Source organism: Hyla sarda, chromosome 7 (assembly GCF_029499605.1).
Source record: "Hyla sarda isolate aHylSar1 chromosome 7, aHylSar1.hap1, whole genome shotgun sequence".
Taxonomy (NCBI): Eukaryota; Metazoa; Chordata; class Amphibia; order Anura; family Hylidae; genus Hyla; species Hyla sarda.
Genome location: NC_079195.1, coordinates 22,144,187 through 22,160,694, shown reverse-complemented (window position 1 = coordinate 22,160,694; position 16,508 = coordinate 22,144,187). Strand labels below are relative to the sequence as shown.

Sequence of the window (16,508 nt, the reverse complement as noted above, 5' to 3'; positions counted from 1 at the left end):
TCTCAGTTTTTCCCAGGTTGCAGTCCGGTCCGAGACATTACATCACTAGTCAGGTGTGCAAAGGGAGGGTGTCTGCTTCAATGGGTAGAGCGACCACTGGGGAATTGTTATTGCAAACATAGCACAGCATGGTAGGGAGCTCAGAAGTGCTTTGGTGGGTGGGGTGGCTGATGAGTGGGAGGGAGAAAAGTGACCTCACACTTACAAACAAGGGATCATGGGACTTGTAGTTGGAGGGAGGGAACTCCAACAGGAAATAGCCATTTCAGATAGCCACAGTGTTATGGTGGACTCACAACACAGCCATTTAGCCCCAAGACAAGCAGGAATCCTTTCTGAGCATGTCCATTACTGTCTGGCAGGTAAGTACTAAAATCACTTTATGGTGGAGAACCCCTTTAAGGTATTTTATACCTAGAGCTTTACCTTATATAATTCAGTATTTTTTTTTTTTTTTTTTCGTTCACAGAATACAATGGAAAAATGCTACACAGTTTACATGCTGGTTTTATTTTATTACCTTTTACGATCATGATTATCATGGCTGTAAAAAAATAAAAAATAAAAAATGATGTGTACTTGGATTTATTACAGCTATGATATGTGTGTCTTTTTTTATACATTTATATATGTGTTTTTTTCATGGAAAAACACTTGAATATTAAAAACTAGGACCCCGATTTGCATACGATTCCTGTAATACAAACTGAAAAATGCCATAAAATAAAATTTGGCATACAATATTCTCCAAAAAGCAATTGAGAAAATGCTTGAAAATTGAAATCTCATTTTGCTTGTAAATACAAGTGTATTTTTGAGCCTCAAAATATTCTGTGTGAACAAAGTCAAAGCGCTGATTCATACTTTCGTATTCATAGTCAACATTACAAAAATAATGGAAAAAATACCGATGAAAAAGAGAGCTCACTTGTTTTTTTTTTAAATGTACCTACTGTATATTTATGAAAAAAATAAAATATTTGAAGAATGATTACAGTGCAGATCTACGCACAATAATGAGTTTTCTAAATTACTTTAATTTTCACTCCTACTCCATCTCCATAGCACCTGTTGCCAGGAGAAGACCCAGTGTAACATGATTCTATGTTGCTGGGTCACGCACTGGCTACGGGGGCTTCAACTTCTAATACACAGGTATTTAGATATTGATTTGAAAATAAAGTAATTTAGAAAAATGATTATTAATTATACATTTTTCAGAAATCTTTGGAGGTAAAGGTTAACCCAAAGCAAGTAGGACAATACAGGAAGTTGGGTAGGGGCTAGGATACTTGTACCTCTCTAGAGTCCACAAAAATGGCTTTTTGCAAATGGAACACTTATCTCCCAAAATATGTGCTAAAATACCAGTAAGCAGCCGAAAGTAGGTCCCTGGCACTTAAAGGGGTACTTTGCCCATAGACATCTTATCCCCTATCCAAAGGATAAGGAATAAGATGTCTGACTGTGGGGGTCCCGCCGCTGGGACCCCCGCAATCTCCTGCAGCACCCTTTAGAACGCTGGGTTTCCGAGGCCGGAGACGTGACATAAAGCCACGCCCCCTCCATTCATGTCTATAGGAGGGGGCGTGACAGCCATCACCCCACTCCCATAGACATGAATGGGGGACGTGACGTGACGTCTCTGGCCCCGGAAACCCAGAATTCAGAACATACTGCTTAGAATGCCGAGTGCTGCGAGGGGATCGTGGGGTGGTCCCAGCGACGGGACCCCACAATCGGGGATAAAATGTCTGTGGGTGGAGTACCCCTTTAATTTGACATCCATTTCCAGTGATAGACATAAAATGAAACCGAGTGGAAACCCCACGCCCCCTCCATTCATGTCTATAGGAGGGGGCGTGACGTCAGTCACGCCCCCTCCCATAGACATGAATGGAGGGGGACGTGGTGTGACGGAAACACAGCGTTTAGCATTCCGGGGGCAGAACGCATATTGTGGGGGGGGGGGGAGTCCCAGCGGCGGGACCCCCGCGATCAGACATCTTATCCCCTATCATTTGCATAGGGGATAAGATATCTGTGGCTGGAGTACCCCTTTAATACTTAAAAGTATTTTTTTTTTACCATTACACTGTATGAAAAAAATTCTGGGAAAAAAAAAATGAGATTACGTTTTTATCTATCGCCCAAAATAAATGGACCATGCATTAATATGAAGAATTTTATTATGTTTATTATACAGATATACAAATATAATTATATCCTAGTCAGTCTCATCATAATAGAAGTAATTCCCAGGATAGCCAGGCCACAGTCCCTGGATGATCTTTGTTCCTGAGTTTCCTGTATCTGGATTTAGTCGGTGTTTCCTCCAGGCATTTATGACCTTGCAGCGAGTGTTTGCAGAGGGTTACGGGCTCTCCTGCTGTTTCCGATCTCAGACATCCTGTAGGTATTTAGTAAACTATTTCATCTCCAGCTGAGTGTTTGACTAAAAGACAGAGGGGATTCGCGGGTACGAGGAACAAAACGCTACGGATATGATAATGCTGAATTAAACCGGCATCTACTGCTGTACGGCGCAAAACACCAATAAATATACCAATTATTTCAATAGCTTTTGTCTAAGGTCGTAGTCGTAGCCTGTAAAACATACAAAATGTCACAATATCTTAGTGGTAGTAGTTTCCTCAGCCTGTATTTCAGTTTTTTTATTTAAAGGGGAACTCCGCCCCTAGACATGTTATCCCCTATCGAAAGGATCTTCAGGCCGATGCTGCAGCATTCATGTAAACAGAAGCCAGGAGCTTCCGTGTTCGTGACGCCACACCATGCCACTACCATTCAATTCTGTGGGAGGGGGTGTGACAACTAGTACATAGCTGTCATGCCCCTTCTTATAGACATGAATGGAGGGGGTGTGACGGAGGTGGTCGCCTGTCACCCGGCACGGAGCAGAGATCACAAGTAGTCCCAGAGGCCGGACCCTCTCCGAATCAGACATGTTATCCCCTATTCTTTGGAGTCTAGAGGTGGAGTACCCCCTTAAATGTTCAAAAATATTCTCGGTCACCAAAAAACAATCCATCTAGTGTAAATCAAAAATTCTAAACAGGTAGAAGGGGGAGGAGGAAGATGCAGCTGCAGCTTGTCTTGTTCTCTGTGTCTGTAGATGCTGTGGGAGGGGAGGAACAGCAGAAGCTAGTAGACATCTACTTGGCTGAAAGCCCATGGTATAGCTCTGACATCACACCAGGAAGTGCCCGCCCACTTAGCAAGCTACAGTGCGAAAATTTGCATTTAATTGGGCATCGGAATCAAAAAAATATAATATACTTAATAATAATACAGCCTGCAGTGATTGGATGAAGAGACCCAGCACAGAACAGCAGACTCAGGGAGGAAGTGAATGCATGGTGAGGGAGGGAGGGCTCAGTGCTTGCCTCGGACAGGCCTCTTCCTAAGCAGTGGATGTTGGAATGCGTGAGCAGCAGAACAGAGGGATTTGTGAGTCATCCGGCACAAGGCAGAGTTCACTCCGTGCACTGCATGACCGGGGCTGCCACGGCAGAGATCGCGGAGTCTGGCTAAGGGATAAGGCATAAAATGTCTAGTGGCGGAGTACCCCTTTAAATAAAGAAGCAGGCAGATGGTATAGGACCAAAAACTATGCACATTTTTGGTTGAATTTATCTAAAACCCATCTTTATAAAAAAAAATGTTTTTGTATTGACAACTTTTACAATAATAAGTAAAACCAGTGAATGTATCTAAGCCTATGACTTATCCGAATACAGAAAAATAGAACAAGAGAAATGGCGTTATCTAGTGCCTTATGGGGAGATTTATCAAGACCTGTCCAGAGGAAAAGTTGCTGAGTTGCCCATAGCAACCAATCAGATTGCTGCTTTCATTTTTAAAGAGGCCTGTGAAAAATGAAAGCAGCGATCTGATTGGTTGTTATGAGTAACTCTTTTCCTCTGGGTAGGTTTGATAAATCTCTCCCTTTATCCTTACACAGGCAAGGGATATTAGAACAATTGAGGTATACGGTACTCACCTTATTGCTTCAGGCACGACACCGATGATCTCATATAGATAGACTAGATGTCTGTCAGGTGCAGCTTGCTCCCGATATCATCTGATGTAGTGGTTGGAAAGGACAGAAGGTAAACGTGAGATCTCCACAAAATTTGGTTTAGCAGAATAGCACTAAACGGCAGGCAGAATAATTATGTATGTACATTAGTGACAAACATGTTTCTAGTGGTATACTTTTCTCTTCCTCAGGTCCATTACATACACTGGTATATAAAACAGGAAGATTTAAAGGGGTACTCCACCCCTAGATATCTTATGCCCTATCCAAAGGAGAGGAGATAAGATGTCTGATAGCGGGGACCCCTGCAATATAGCATGCGGCACCCACCTGTTACTGCTCCGGAACGCTGGAGGGTCTGGCTCCCGACCACGGGAACGGAAGATCGTGACGTCACGACTCCGCCCCCGTGTGACGTCACACCCCGCCCCCTCAATGCAAGTCCATGGGAGGGGGCATGACGCCCCACCCGCTCAATGCAAGTCTATGGGAGGGGGCGTGACGGCTGTCACGCCCCCTCCCATAGACTTGCATTGAGGGGGCGGGGAGTGACGTCACACAGGGGTGGAGTCATGATGTCACAATCTTCCGTTCCCGTGGTCGGGAGCCAGACCCTCCAGTGCTTACGGAGCAGTAACAGTTGGGTGCCGCATGCTATATTGTGAGGGTCCCCAGCGGCACGACCCCCGCGATCAGACATCTTATCCCCTATCCTTTGGATAGGGGATAAGATGTCTAGGGGTAGAGTACCCCTTTAAAACTTGATGTACTGGATATCTGGGTATCATGTTAACATGATAACTTGATACCCAGCATTCTAGTACAGCAGGTCATTGCTGACCTGCAGGACCATCCAAAATGTTAAATCTCACAGTTTTATATACAAGTGTATGTAATGGCCCTGATGAAGAGAGGAGCATACCTCTAGAAACCCATTGTACCGAATAAACCATTTGTTATTTTTTCACTGCTGTCCGTACATGATTATTCTACCCGCCGGCGAACGTTAATCTGCAAAACCAAACATTATGGCGTTCTCCTAAATTTTCAGTTTTGCCTTTAGCCTAAGACTTATAAAACACTATCTGAGAACCACAAGGAATTCCATCTAAGCACAGAGTTTTGCCCGATATATCTTTTCTAGTAGACACTGCATATACTTAAAGGGGTACTCTGGAGGGGAAAACAAAGTTTTTAGACCAACTGGTGCCAGAAATTTATACAGATTTGTGAATTACTTCTATTTAAAAATATTAATCCTTTCAGTACTTATCAGCTGCTGTATACTACAGAGAACATTGTGTAGTTCTTTTCCAGTCTGACCACAGTGCCCTCTGCTGACACCTCTGTCCATGTGAGGAACTGTCCAGAGCAGGAGAGGTTTGCTATGGGGATTTGCACCTGCTCTGGACAGTTCCTGACATGGACAGAGGTGTCAGCAGAGAGCACTGTGGTCAGACTGCAAATAACTACACAACTTCCTCTGGAGCATACAGCAGCTGATAAATACTGGAAGGATTTAGATTTTTATATAGAAGTAATTTACAAATTTCTATAACTTTCTGGCACCAGTTGATTTAAAAACATCCCCCCCTCCGGAGTACCCCTTTAATAAAGAGTAATTTATCATTATAGGTTACACATGTGTACATATATAGCAAACTTTTGTTAATCAAAACTCCTAATGATGAAGTCAGACGTGTTTTGACCTTTGCAGTGGTAGGTCATTTCTCAAGAGCAACTTTTTTTTAATTGTCGCAAACTTTTGCGCCAACCCCCAAATTTTTGCGCAATTTCACTCCAGACCAATTTGAAACGTACTGAGATTTCAGCTATTTATGAAGAGCATTTTCAAAAGTTTTTTGATAAATTTAGCGCAAGTGCACATGATGTACGCCCGGTAACATAGCGGGAAAAAACAACCATTTTGACACAGACAATGATAAATTGTTTCCTCGCCATCCAAATTTGTGAATATGCAGAGTATGTAAATCATGTTTGCAGTGTCAGAAAGTGTCTATTTTTTTTCAGCAGCAAACATCCACATTTTGCGCACGACGAGTCATGCGTCGGAGAACGGCGTCTGCCGTATGTCGTTTACTATCTCTTCTCTGGCGGTAACCCTGGGGCCTGACATCCTAATAAAACATTAATATGGAACAGCCATAATGTATCAATTACATCCATGCAGCCTTACATGCGTGAACATGCCACCTCTATTAGGCTCAGATTTATGGTCTGCCCGGCACTGTTTGGCAGCGCAAATTTACAGCTGACAACGCTCTGGGGGCTCATGCATCAAGCTGTCTATGGGAGAAAAGTAGCGTAAACGCAGAAGATGTGGCGCTCTCATAGACTCCCTGTATAACCATTATAGTTATAGTGGTAAAGTACAGAGTAGCTTTGGTCACCATTACAACATCAATACCCTAAACCAGTGCTTCCCAACTGGGTGCCTCCAGCTGTTGCAAAGCTACAACTCCAAGCATGCCTGGTAGTTGTAGTTTTGAAACAGCTGGAAGCACCCTGGCTGGAAATCACTGGCCTGAACCGTGGCCGATCAGCTGTTTGAAGACATCACTGCCTGCAATAGTTACACTTTTCTAGGAGATGGGTTAAACTCAAACAAATTGTTTCAGGTTGGTCTAAATTAGTTTCGACTTGGTCTAAATAAGTTTATTTTAAAATAAAAGTGTCCCGATTGCCCTGACATTATATGCATGACACTCTGGATCTCTTAGGTTTAAGGCTTTTTAGGGTAGTGTACCCAGCAGCAGCAATATGGACAAGGCAGGAGATGTACGGCTGTGTAGGGCTAGTAGTCGTAGTAGTAAAAGTAGTAATAGTAGTAGTAGTGGTAATAGTAGTAGTAGTGGTAGTAGTGGTAATAATAGTAGTAGCATTAGTAGTGGTAATAGTAGTAGTAGTAATAGTAGTTGTAGTAGTAGTAATAATAGTTGTAGTAGTGGTAATAGTAGTAGTAGTTGCACTGGTAGTGTTAGTAGTAGTAGTAATAGTAGCAGTAGTAGTAATTGTAGAAGTAGTAGTAGTAGTAGTAATAATAATACTAGCAGTAGTAGTAATTGTAGAAGCAGTATTAGTAGTAGTAGTAGTAATAGTTGTAGTAGTGGTAATAGTAGTAGTAGTTGCACTGGTAGTGTTAGTAGTAGTAGTAATAGTAGCAGTAGTAGTAATTGTAGAAGTAGTAGTAGTAATAATAATACTAGCAGTAGTAGTAATTGTAGAAGCAGTATTAGTAGTAGTAGTAGTAGTAGTAGTAGTAATAGTTGTAGTAGTGGTAATAGTAGTAGTAGTTGCACTGGTAGTGTTAGTAGTAGTAGTAATAGTAGCAGTAGTAGTAATTGTAGAAGTAGTAGTAGTAGTAGTAATAATAATACTAGCAGTAGTAGTAATTGTAGAAGCAGTATTAGTAGTAGTAGTAGTAGTAGTAGTAGTAGTAGTAGTAGTAGTAATAGTTGTAGTAGTGGTAGAAGTGGTGGTAGTAGTAGTAGTAGAAGTGATAGTAGTAATACTAGTAGTAGTATTAATAGTAGTATTAGTAGTAATAGTAGTAGCAGTAGTAGTAGTCATAGAAGTTGTAGTAGTAGTAATAGTTGTAGTAGTTGTTGAAGTAGTAGTAGTAATAGTTGTAGTAAAAGTAGTAATAGTTGTAGTAGTAGTAGAAGTAGTAGTAATAGTTGTTGTAGTAGTAGGAGTAGTAGAAGTGATAGTAGTAATACTACTAGTAGTAGTAATAGTAGTAGTAATAGTAGTAGTAGTAGTAGTGGCCGTAGTGGTAATAGTAGTAGTAGTAGTAGTAATAGTAGAAGTGGTAGTAGTAGTAGTAGTAATATTAGTATAGTAGTAAAAGTAATAGTAGCAATACTAGTGCTAGTAGTAATGGTAGTAGTGGTAATAGTAGTAGTGGTAATAGTAGTAGTAGAAATAGTAGTAGTAGTAGTAGTAATAGTAGTTGTAGTAATAGTAGTTGTAGTTATAGAAGTTGTACTGGTAGTGTTAGTAGAAGTAGTAGTAATAGTAGTAGCAGCAGTAGTAGTTGTAGAAGTAGTAGTAATAGTTGTAGTAGTAGTAGTAGTAGTAATGGTTGTAGTAGTAGTAGAAGTAGTAGTAGTAGTAATAGTTGTAGTTGTGGTAGAAGTGGAGAAGTGGTGCTAGTAGTAGTAGTTGTAGAAGTGATAGTAGTAATACTACTAGTAGTAGTAGTAGTAGTAATAGTAGAAGCAGTAGTCATAGAAGTAGTAGTAGAAATAGTTGTAGTAGAAGTAATAGTAGTAGTAATAGTTGTAGTAATGGTAGAAGTAGTAGTAGTAGTAATAGTTGTCATAGTAGTAGAAGTGGTAGTAGTAGGAGTCATAGTAGTAGTAGTAATACTAGCAGTAGTAGTAGTAGTAGTAGCAGTTGTAGAAGCAGTAGTAATAGTTGTAGTAGTAGAAATAGTAGTAGTAGTAGTAATAGTAGTAGTAGCAGTAGTAGTAATAGTAAAAGCAGTAGTAGAAGTAATAGTTGTAGTAGTAGTAGTAGTAGTAGAAGTGGTAAAAGTATTAGTAGTGTAGTAGTAGAAGTGATAGTAGTAATGCTACTGCTAGTATGCTAGTAGTAATAGTAGTAGTGGTAGAAGTGGTAATAGTAGTAGTAGTAGTAGTAGTAGTAATAATAGTTATAGTAGTGGTAATAGTAGTAGTAGTAGAAATTGTACTGGTAGTGTTAGTAGTAGTAGTAGTAATAGTAGTAGCAGCAGTAGTAGTTGTAGAAGTAGTAGTAAAAGTAATAGTTGCAGTAGTAATGGTTGTAGTAGTAGTAGAAGTAGTAGTGGTAGAAGTAATAGTTGTAGTTGTGGTAGAAGTGGAGATGTGGTGGTAGTAGTATTAGTAGAAGTGATAGTAGTAATACTAGTACTAGTAGTAGTAATAGTAGTAGTAGTAATAGTAGTAGTAGTAGTTATAGAAGTAGTAATAGTAGTAGTAGTAGTAGTAGTAGTAGAAGTGATAGTAATAATACTAGCAGTAGTAGTAATAGTTGTAGTAGTAATAGTAGTAGCAGTAGTAGTAATAGTTGTAGTAGTAGTAGCAGTAGTAGTAATAGTTGTAGTAGTAGTAGAAGTTATAGTAGTAATACTAGTAGTAGTAGTAATAGTAATAGTTGTAGTAGTAGTAATAGCAGTAATAGTAGTAGTAGCAGTAGTAGTAATAGTAGCAGCAGTCTTAGAAGTAGTAGTAGTAGTAGTAATAGTAGTAGCAGTATTAGTAGTAGTAGCAGAAGTAGTAGATTTTTTTTTTTAAGGATGAAGAATTTTTAATAGAAGTCATTTACAAATCTGTTTAACTTTCTGGCACCAGTTGATTTAGAAAAAAAAATGTTTACCAGTGGAGTACCCCTTTAAAGAATCTGCATCTGTGTACAGTAAGGATATATGGCGGGGGTATAAAACGCTCAGCTGTGCCGGTATAGTTGTGTTTTTTGCTGATATGTGCATTAGATTTGATTATTCCCTCTGAAACCTTCCAACATTAATACACATTAAAGGGGTACTCTGGTGCTCCAGTGTTTTGAACATTTAGAACGCTTGTAGAAGGAGGCCGTGATTGTGACATCACAGCCACGCCCCCAGTGATGTCATGTAGACATGAATGGAGGGGACGTGGCATGACCTTATGAAGAGGTGTTGCGTGATGTTACCTCTCCAGTCCCAGAAACATAGAGGTTTCCGAGACCTGAACAGCAGCCCCGCATAGAAATCACAGGGGGTCCCTGTAGATAGTAGAATGGATACAGGATAAGATGTCCTTGGACGGAATACCCCTTTAATCTTTATTCTGCATCTTTATGGAATACAAGAATACCAAATTTGTATAGTTTTTGTTATGTTTTACTACTTTTAAAAACATACAAAAATTGAGCGGAGTGGCATTCCGCACAGTGAACTTTAGCATCAGTGTGAATGGGTCTTCCGCGAGACATGTTCACACGGCGGAATTTCAGCGGCAGACAATTATTGTAAATTTCATGCACAGAAAGAACATGTTCATTCTTTGCGCGGAAGTCCGCGAGTACTGTAAAGCTGTCAATGGTGATGGCGCAGTGCCCTGCAGTCCTACCGCCTCCACCGGCTACCAGGCTGAATCGGAGATTCAGCGACATATCCGTAGTATGAACATACCCTAAGATAGCTCCATTGACTGTCACGCACACACCCGCCCCCTACCATTGGTTCCTGGGGGGGCTGGGGGGGGGTGGGGGGGTTGCACCGGCTTTGGATATCTTTCTTCTCTTTACAATGTGTGTGCGGCATCAATAACATTGTAACATCACTGTTACCAAATATGGTTGGTTTTTCCTTTCATGCACAGATTATTGTCTACCACGGCATAAAGCGGTGACCGACACCACCCATCATTTATCTCTATGGGAGAGCCGGAGGTGGTCAACAGTAAGAGGAGGTGGCCCAATGCATGGAAAGAGTCGGGTAGCAGGTAGAAGATTGCGGGGGGTCCCAGGTGGACCCCCCTGCGATTAGACACATCCATTATCCTTAGGATTCTGTGGATAGCCGAAAGGGGTACAATCCTGTCCAGAGGAAAAAGGAAAAATTGCTGAGTTGCCCATAGCAACCAATCAGATCGCTGCTTTCATTTTTGAAAAGGCCTCTGAAAAGCAGCGAACTGATTGGTTGCTATGGGCAACTCAGCAACTTTTCCTCTGGACCGGTTTTGAAAAATCTCCCCCTAAGTACTTATCTACCCTAGTTCCCCTTTAAGAACATTTTCCTGTGGTTTCATTTGAAACAATAGGTCATTTTCTTCAATTCGATTTCTTCAATTTTACGTAAGAAAAAATAAAAAAAAAAAATAAAATGACTGCTGGATATTTTTTTTTCACCATTTTTAATTATATAAAACTTGTATAAGGGTCCCCCCCCCACACATTCTTTTGTCTTTTTCCCCACGATTCAAAAAAGATGCAAAAATAATTGAAAAGTTCTTGTTTCCAGGTTTCCGTAGCGTGAGACAGGCAGCCCGTGGCCATTAATATGTAGGAGGCTGAGAATTATTGCGCTGAAAAAAAAATAAGTGTGAAATAACCGATGTGTTTATACCTTGACAAATGTGTTCAGCACGCTGCTGTATCAATCGGTTTTGCCGAGAAAAAAGTAGGTAAAAAGCTATTTAATGGGCAAATCTTCATGCATTCCGGCTGAATGCTCCAATGGGGAAGGAAATGAGGGACGGCTCTGAAGTATGTAGCGAAAATCCAATTATTCTGTATATATTTTTTTTTCCTAGATTTGCTTGATAATAAAAAAAAACTAAAAAAAAACAAAAAACCCTTCTCTAATGGAATTGCGCATATTGTTACACAAACACAAAAGAGAACATATGTAACTTATGTGAATTCATTTTTATTTAGCTCAATAAAATGACAATTTCTACCTTGGCCTTGTATACAGAAGCCGGTTACATTCTTTGCATACAGGATGGATTGTCTGACCGATTGTTTTCTTTCTTTCCAAGATGAGACATTTTAATAGGCAGCGGTGTAACTATATGGGTCACAGCAGTCGCTGTTGCTTCCAAGTCCCTAAGCCGAGGCGGCTGACAGGGCCCCCCCACATACCTCCTGGCTAACACTGACTCTCCCCTTAATGATATAGCAGAGTGCTCCTTAAATTACTCTCTCTGATCATAGTGAGAACTGTTTGGCCATACTGTTACAGCTTCACATTCCTCTCTATCCCCTCCCTGCACTGATCTCTATGACCATAGATGGAACTGTATGACCATATAGTTATAGCTGCACAGTCCTCCCTATCTCCTCCCTGCAGTCATCTATATGATCATACAGAGAACTGTGTGTCTATACAGTTATAGCTGCACAGTCCTCTCCATCCCCTCCCTGCACTCATCTATATGATCATAGAGAGAACTGTGTGGCCATACAGTTACATCTGTACAGTCCTCTCTATCCCCTTCATGCACTCATCTCTGATCATAGAAAGAACCATTTGGTCATGCAGGTACAGCTTCACAGTCCTCTCTATCTCCTCCCTGCACTCATCTATGTGATCATAGAGTAAACTGTGTGTCTATACAGTTATAGCTGCACAGTCCTCTCCATCCCCTCACTGCACTCATCTATATGATCATAGAGAGAACTGTGTGGCCATACAGTTACATCTGCACAGTCCTCTCTATCCCCTTCATGCACTCATCTCTGATCATAGAAAGAACCCTTTGGTCATGCAGGTACAGCTTCACAGTCCTCTCTATCCCCTCCCTGCACTGATCTCTATGATCATAGATAGAACTGTGTGACCATACAGTTATAGCTGCACAGACCTCTCTATCTCCTTCCTGCACTCATCTCTATATTTATAGATAGAACTGTGTGACCATACAGGTATAGCTGCACAGTCCTCTCCATCCCCTCCCTGCACTCATCTCTATATTCATAAATAGAACTGTATGACCATACAGGTATAGCTGCACAGTCCTCTCTATCTCCTCCCTGCACTCATTTTTATGATCATAAAAAGAACTGTGTGGTCATACAGTTACATCTGCACAGTCCTCTCACTCTTTCCTACATCTATCTTTATAATTATAGAGGACACTGTATGGTGATATGGTTACTTTTGCACAGTCATCTCTATCCCCTCCCTGCTCTAATCTCAACAACTTAAATGTTTCTCGTGCACCCAAGAAGGTTCCTGTATGGCTATTGAAGCAGGGTTTGCTGATCTCTCCTAAGTAAGATTACATTTTTGAGGATATTTTTCAAGGAGTTTATTAATCATTTTTGATGAGTAAGCAGAAGGCGTAGTCTTCAGGGTAGGAAAAGTTTGGTTGTCACCGGCCTTCAATCTGGAACCCAGGAAGAAAAGAAAGGCAGCGGGGGGATGCCATCAGTGCGTTGCAGCAGGAGGCAAGCATGGTGAGGGTAAAGGGGATACAGCCAGTACCCCAGTAAGGGGCTTTTGCTTCTTACCCCCCTGCAGCAGCCCCAGCACAAAAGTAGATGATCGCTGTATAAACTGCTGTCTCCTGCTTCCAGGGCCTCATTTAACTAGAAATATGCAGGCAGCCACAAGAGGCCGAACATCCCATCATGTGACGCCATCATGGGCAAAGACCGAAGGGAGAGAGAAGAAGTGAGGACCTGCTGCACTTAAGCTAGGTCCCTAGGTGAGTACATTTTTTCTTTTTTTAATTCAATTACTGACTAAAGAATGCTTCTATTACTGCCTAAAAAGGGGGGTCTACAATTACTACCTAAAGGGGGCTACTGTCAATGCCTATAGGGGCTACTATCACTGCCTGAAGGGGGCTACCATTACTACCTAAGGGGGGCTAAGATTACTACCTAAAGGGGGGGGCTCTCCTTAATACCTGAAGGGGGCTACTGCTAATAGTACCTAAACAGGGTTACTGATATTACTGCCTAAAGGGGGTTGGGGGAGTGGGGGTCCAGGCCTTGATCTGTGTAAGGGGTCCCAAAATTTCTGATGGCAGACCAGAGCATGGTGGGTTGCAGTACTTGCCACGTGGAACAGCAAAACAGGCATCGGGGGGGACATAGCAGTAAGTAGTATGGAACTAAACGGTTACACCCTTTCCTTCCTTGAGCATAGTGACATCATCAGACCGTTGCCGACGGGTTTCAGATTTATTTCTGTTCCCTAAGAAAGTTACAGAATCTGTGTTGCTGTATCCATATGTAACAAACATAGAATGATTGAAGCGACAATATTTGTGAAAATGAGCTTATTCTACTCCTTCAAATAAAATGCCCATGAAAATGACAATGAGGCACGCATCATAGCCGAAGACCATTGAATTCAAAGCCGAAATAACGTCTCATTCCCTGTTCTTTTCACGGCTAAAATTATGTCCGGATAGCGTATTGCCGAAACTACAATGATGCAGCTGCAGTTTGACAAATGTGCGGGTATTGTTGTATTCATGGCTGAGGACGGTCGGGTTCAATCGGCTTCACATTCCAGGTCAGTTTAATTGCAGAATCATCAAGTGCTGAATATTATTCACATTGCGTCCGGCTGGTGAACCCCGAGGACCTCTGTCAGACTCCCAGCCCGCTCCATCCAACTTTCTTCTCCTATTTATTAGTGGTAATTGCCCGGAGCTTTGTTTAGCTAAGTTGGGTTTTTGTCTATTGGAGATAAATTCCCCATTATGGACGGCTCAAGTTTTTAAGACGCTCATTGCCAAGAATTTACAACAAGAACAAGGTCAATGATTGGTTTTTACCTGCTATTAAAATTTAACTTCTGTGTCAAATGGAAATTATTTGTTCTTAAAGGGGTACTCTGCCCCTAAACATCTTATCCCCTATCCAAAGGATAGGGGATAAGATGTCAGATCGCCGGGGTCCCGCTGCTGGGGACCCCGGGGATCGCCGCTGCGGCACCCCGCTATCATTACTGCACAGAGCGAGAGCGCTCTGCACGTAATGACGGGCAATACAGGGGCCGGAGCATCGTTACGTCACGGCTCCACCCCTCGTGACGTCAAGGCCCGCCCCGTCAATACAAGTCTATGGGAGGGGGCGTGGCGGTTGTCACACCATCTGCCATAGACTTGCATTAAGGGGAGGGACCGTGATGTCATGAGGGGCGGAGCCATGATGTCACGCTGCTCCGGCCCCTGTATCACCCGTCATTACACACAGAGCGAACTCGCTCTGTGCAGTAATGATAGCGGGGTGCCGCAGCGGCGATCCCCGGGGTCCCCAGCAGCGGGACCCCAGCGATCTGACATCTTATCCCCTATCCTTTGGATAGGGCATAAGATGCCAGGGGTGGAGTACCCCTTTAAAGGCAAAACCTAACAAAATACTTTCCAAAATGTGCTCTGAAGACTCCTATATCATGTAGGGGTAAAAATCTAAGCTTGTATGTCATATATACATATATATCTAATTATGACTAAGGGTACTTACCGTAGCCGAAACGCGTCACCTGTTCTCCATGTTGGCTGATTGCTGAATAAACTTCACACATTGCTTTGATACTGCGTTGGACTTTACCTACCTTATCCATTTGTTCCAAGAGACCTGGGTCCAGTCTTGTCCGTGTCGCTGTGCAGACGGGAGGGTGAGCTGTACCGATAAGCTTTGGTGAATCTAATTATCCTACAGTATTTTGTAAGGGCCTAGCCGACTCGATCTGATCAGAGGACCAGAAAAGCAGAGTTTGTTGGTTCATAACTGTAGAAGGTCTAAGGCGCCTCGCCCAGCTAAGCTACCTTGGAAGTTACAAGAAATTGATAATACCGAACACAAACTTTTTCTGGACCAAAGGTATATTCAGACAGCGTTACCTTCTTATAACTGGTCTACTTTAATAGAGTAACATAGAATAATTTGTTTTAAAGGAAAATTGTCACCCTGATCACCCACACTAAACATATAGTATATTCATATTCTGCGACTCCCCGTTCCTTGTGAAGTGAGTCGCAGGTCACGTGAGCGATGTGCTTTGTCGGTAGAGCGCATGCGCCGGCAGTTTACATAAAGCTCTCACATGACTGCTTTCAGCAGTCAAGTGAGAGCTTTATGTAAACTGCCGGCGCATGTGCTCTACCGACAGAGCGCAGCGCTTCCTTGACCTGCGACTCACGCGACCTGCGACTCACGTCACAAGGATGTGGAGTCGCAGAATATGAATATGCTAATTAAGGAGACGTCTGGTTAAGAAGCGGAAAGAAGCAGGAGCGGCCAGCCGGCAGGGCCCCTCCTCCTGTGTGCAATTCCTTTGGGAGCAGGATAGGTTTGCTATGGGGATTTTCTCCTGCTCTGGAGAGTTCCTGACCTGGACAGAGGTGTCAGCAGAGAGCACTGTGGTCGTGACAGAAAAGAAATCGCAAAAGAAAATAATTTTCTCTGTAGTATACAGCGGCTAATAAGTACTGGAAGGATTAAGAATTTTTAATAGAAGTAATTTACAAATCTGTTTAACTTTCAGGCATCAGTAGATTTAAAAAAAAAATAATAATTTCCACCGGAGTACCCCTTTAACATCTCGTCGCTGGTCTGACCTCTGGCACCACCCCCTTATGACATAATATCTAGAGGCAGGGCTACACAAGAAAATGCTGGAACTGACAACAAGATGGTATCATTCTCTTCGCTGTGTACATTATGAAGCCATATAGATGGCTGTATGATGTATACTTCCCAAATGACTTTACTAGTGCTGCTTAGTAGCACTTATTAACTCACTCCTTCCTTAATGGGCTGGTGGATAGTGCTCAGCCCAGCAAGATATTACAGTAAACCAGTGGATTCACTGATTTACTTTGGTAAAAAGTTAAGTTGTGTTGCACAGTCTCTACTCACTATGTTGCCATCCATTAAAGGGGTACTCTGCTGCCCCAGCATTTGGAATATTTTGTTACGAACGCTTGGAGTG

The 16,508-nt window shown here is 42.1% G+C and overlaps 1 long non-coding RNA gene across 2 annotated transcripts; it reads right to left on the bottom strand.

Annotated features, from left to right (window-relative positions):
* Window positions 1-2,199: 2,199 nt before the first annotated feature.
* Window positions 2,200-15,601, bottom strand: LOC130282360 (uncharacterized). Of its 2 annotated transcripts, none has more exons than XR_008846357.1 (3): window positions 15,129-15,601; window positions 4,025-4,105; window positions 2,200-2,607 (listed from the first exon to the last, which is right to left on the bottom strand). It is a non-coding gene; the product is annotated as an uncharacterized LOC130282360 (long non-coding RNA). The 2 variants fall into 2 exon arrangements; XR_008846358.1 differs by having other exon boundaries at window positions 2,200-2,410.
* Window positions 15,602-16,508: the final 907 nt, after the last annotated feature.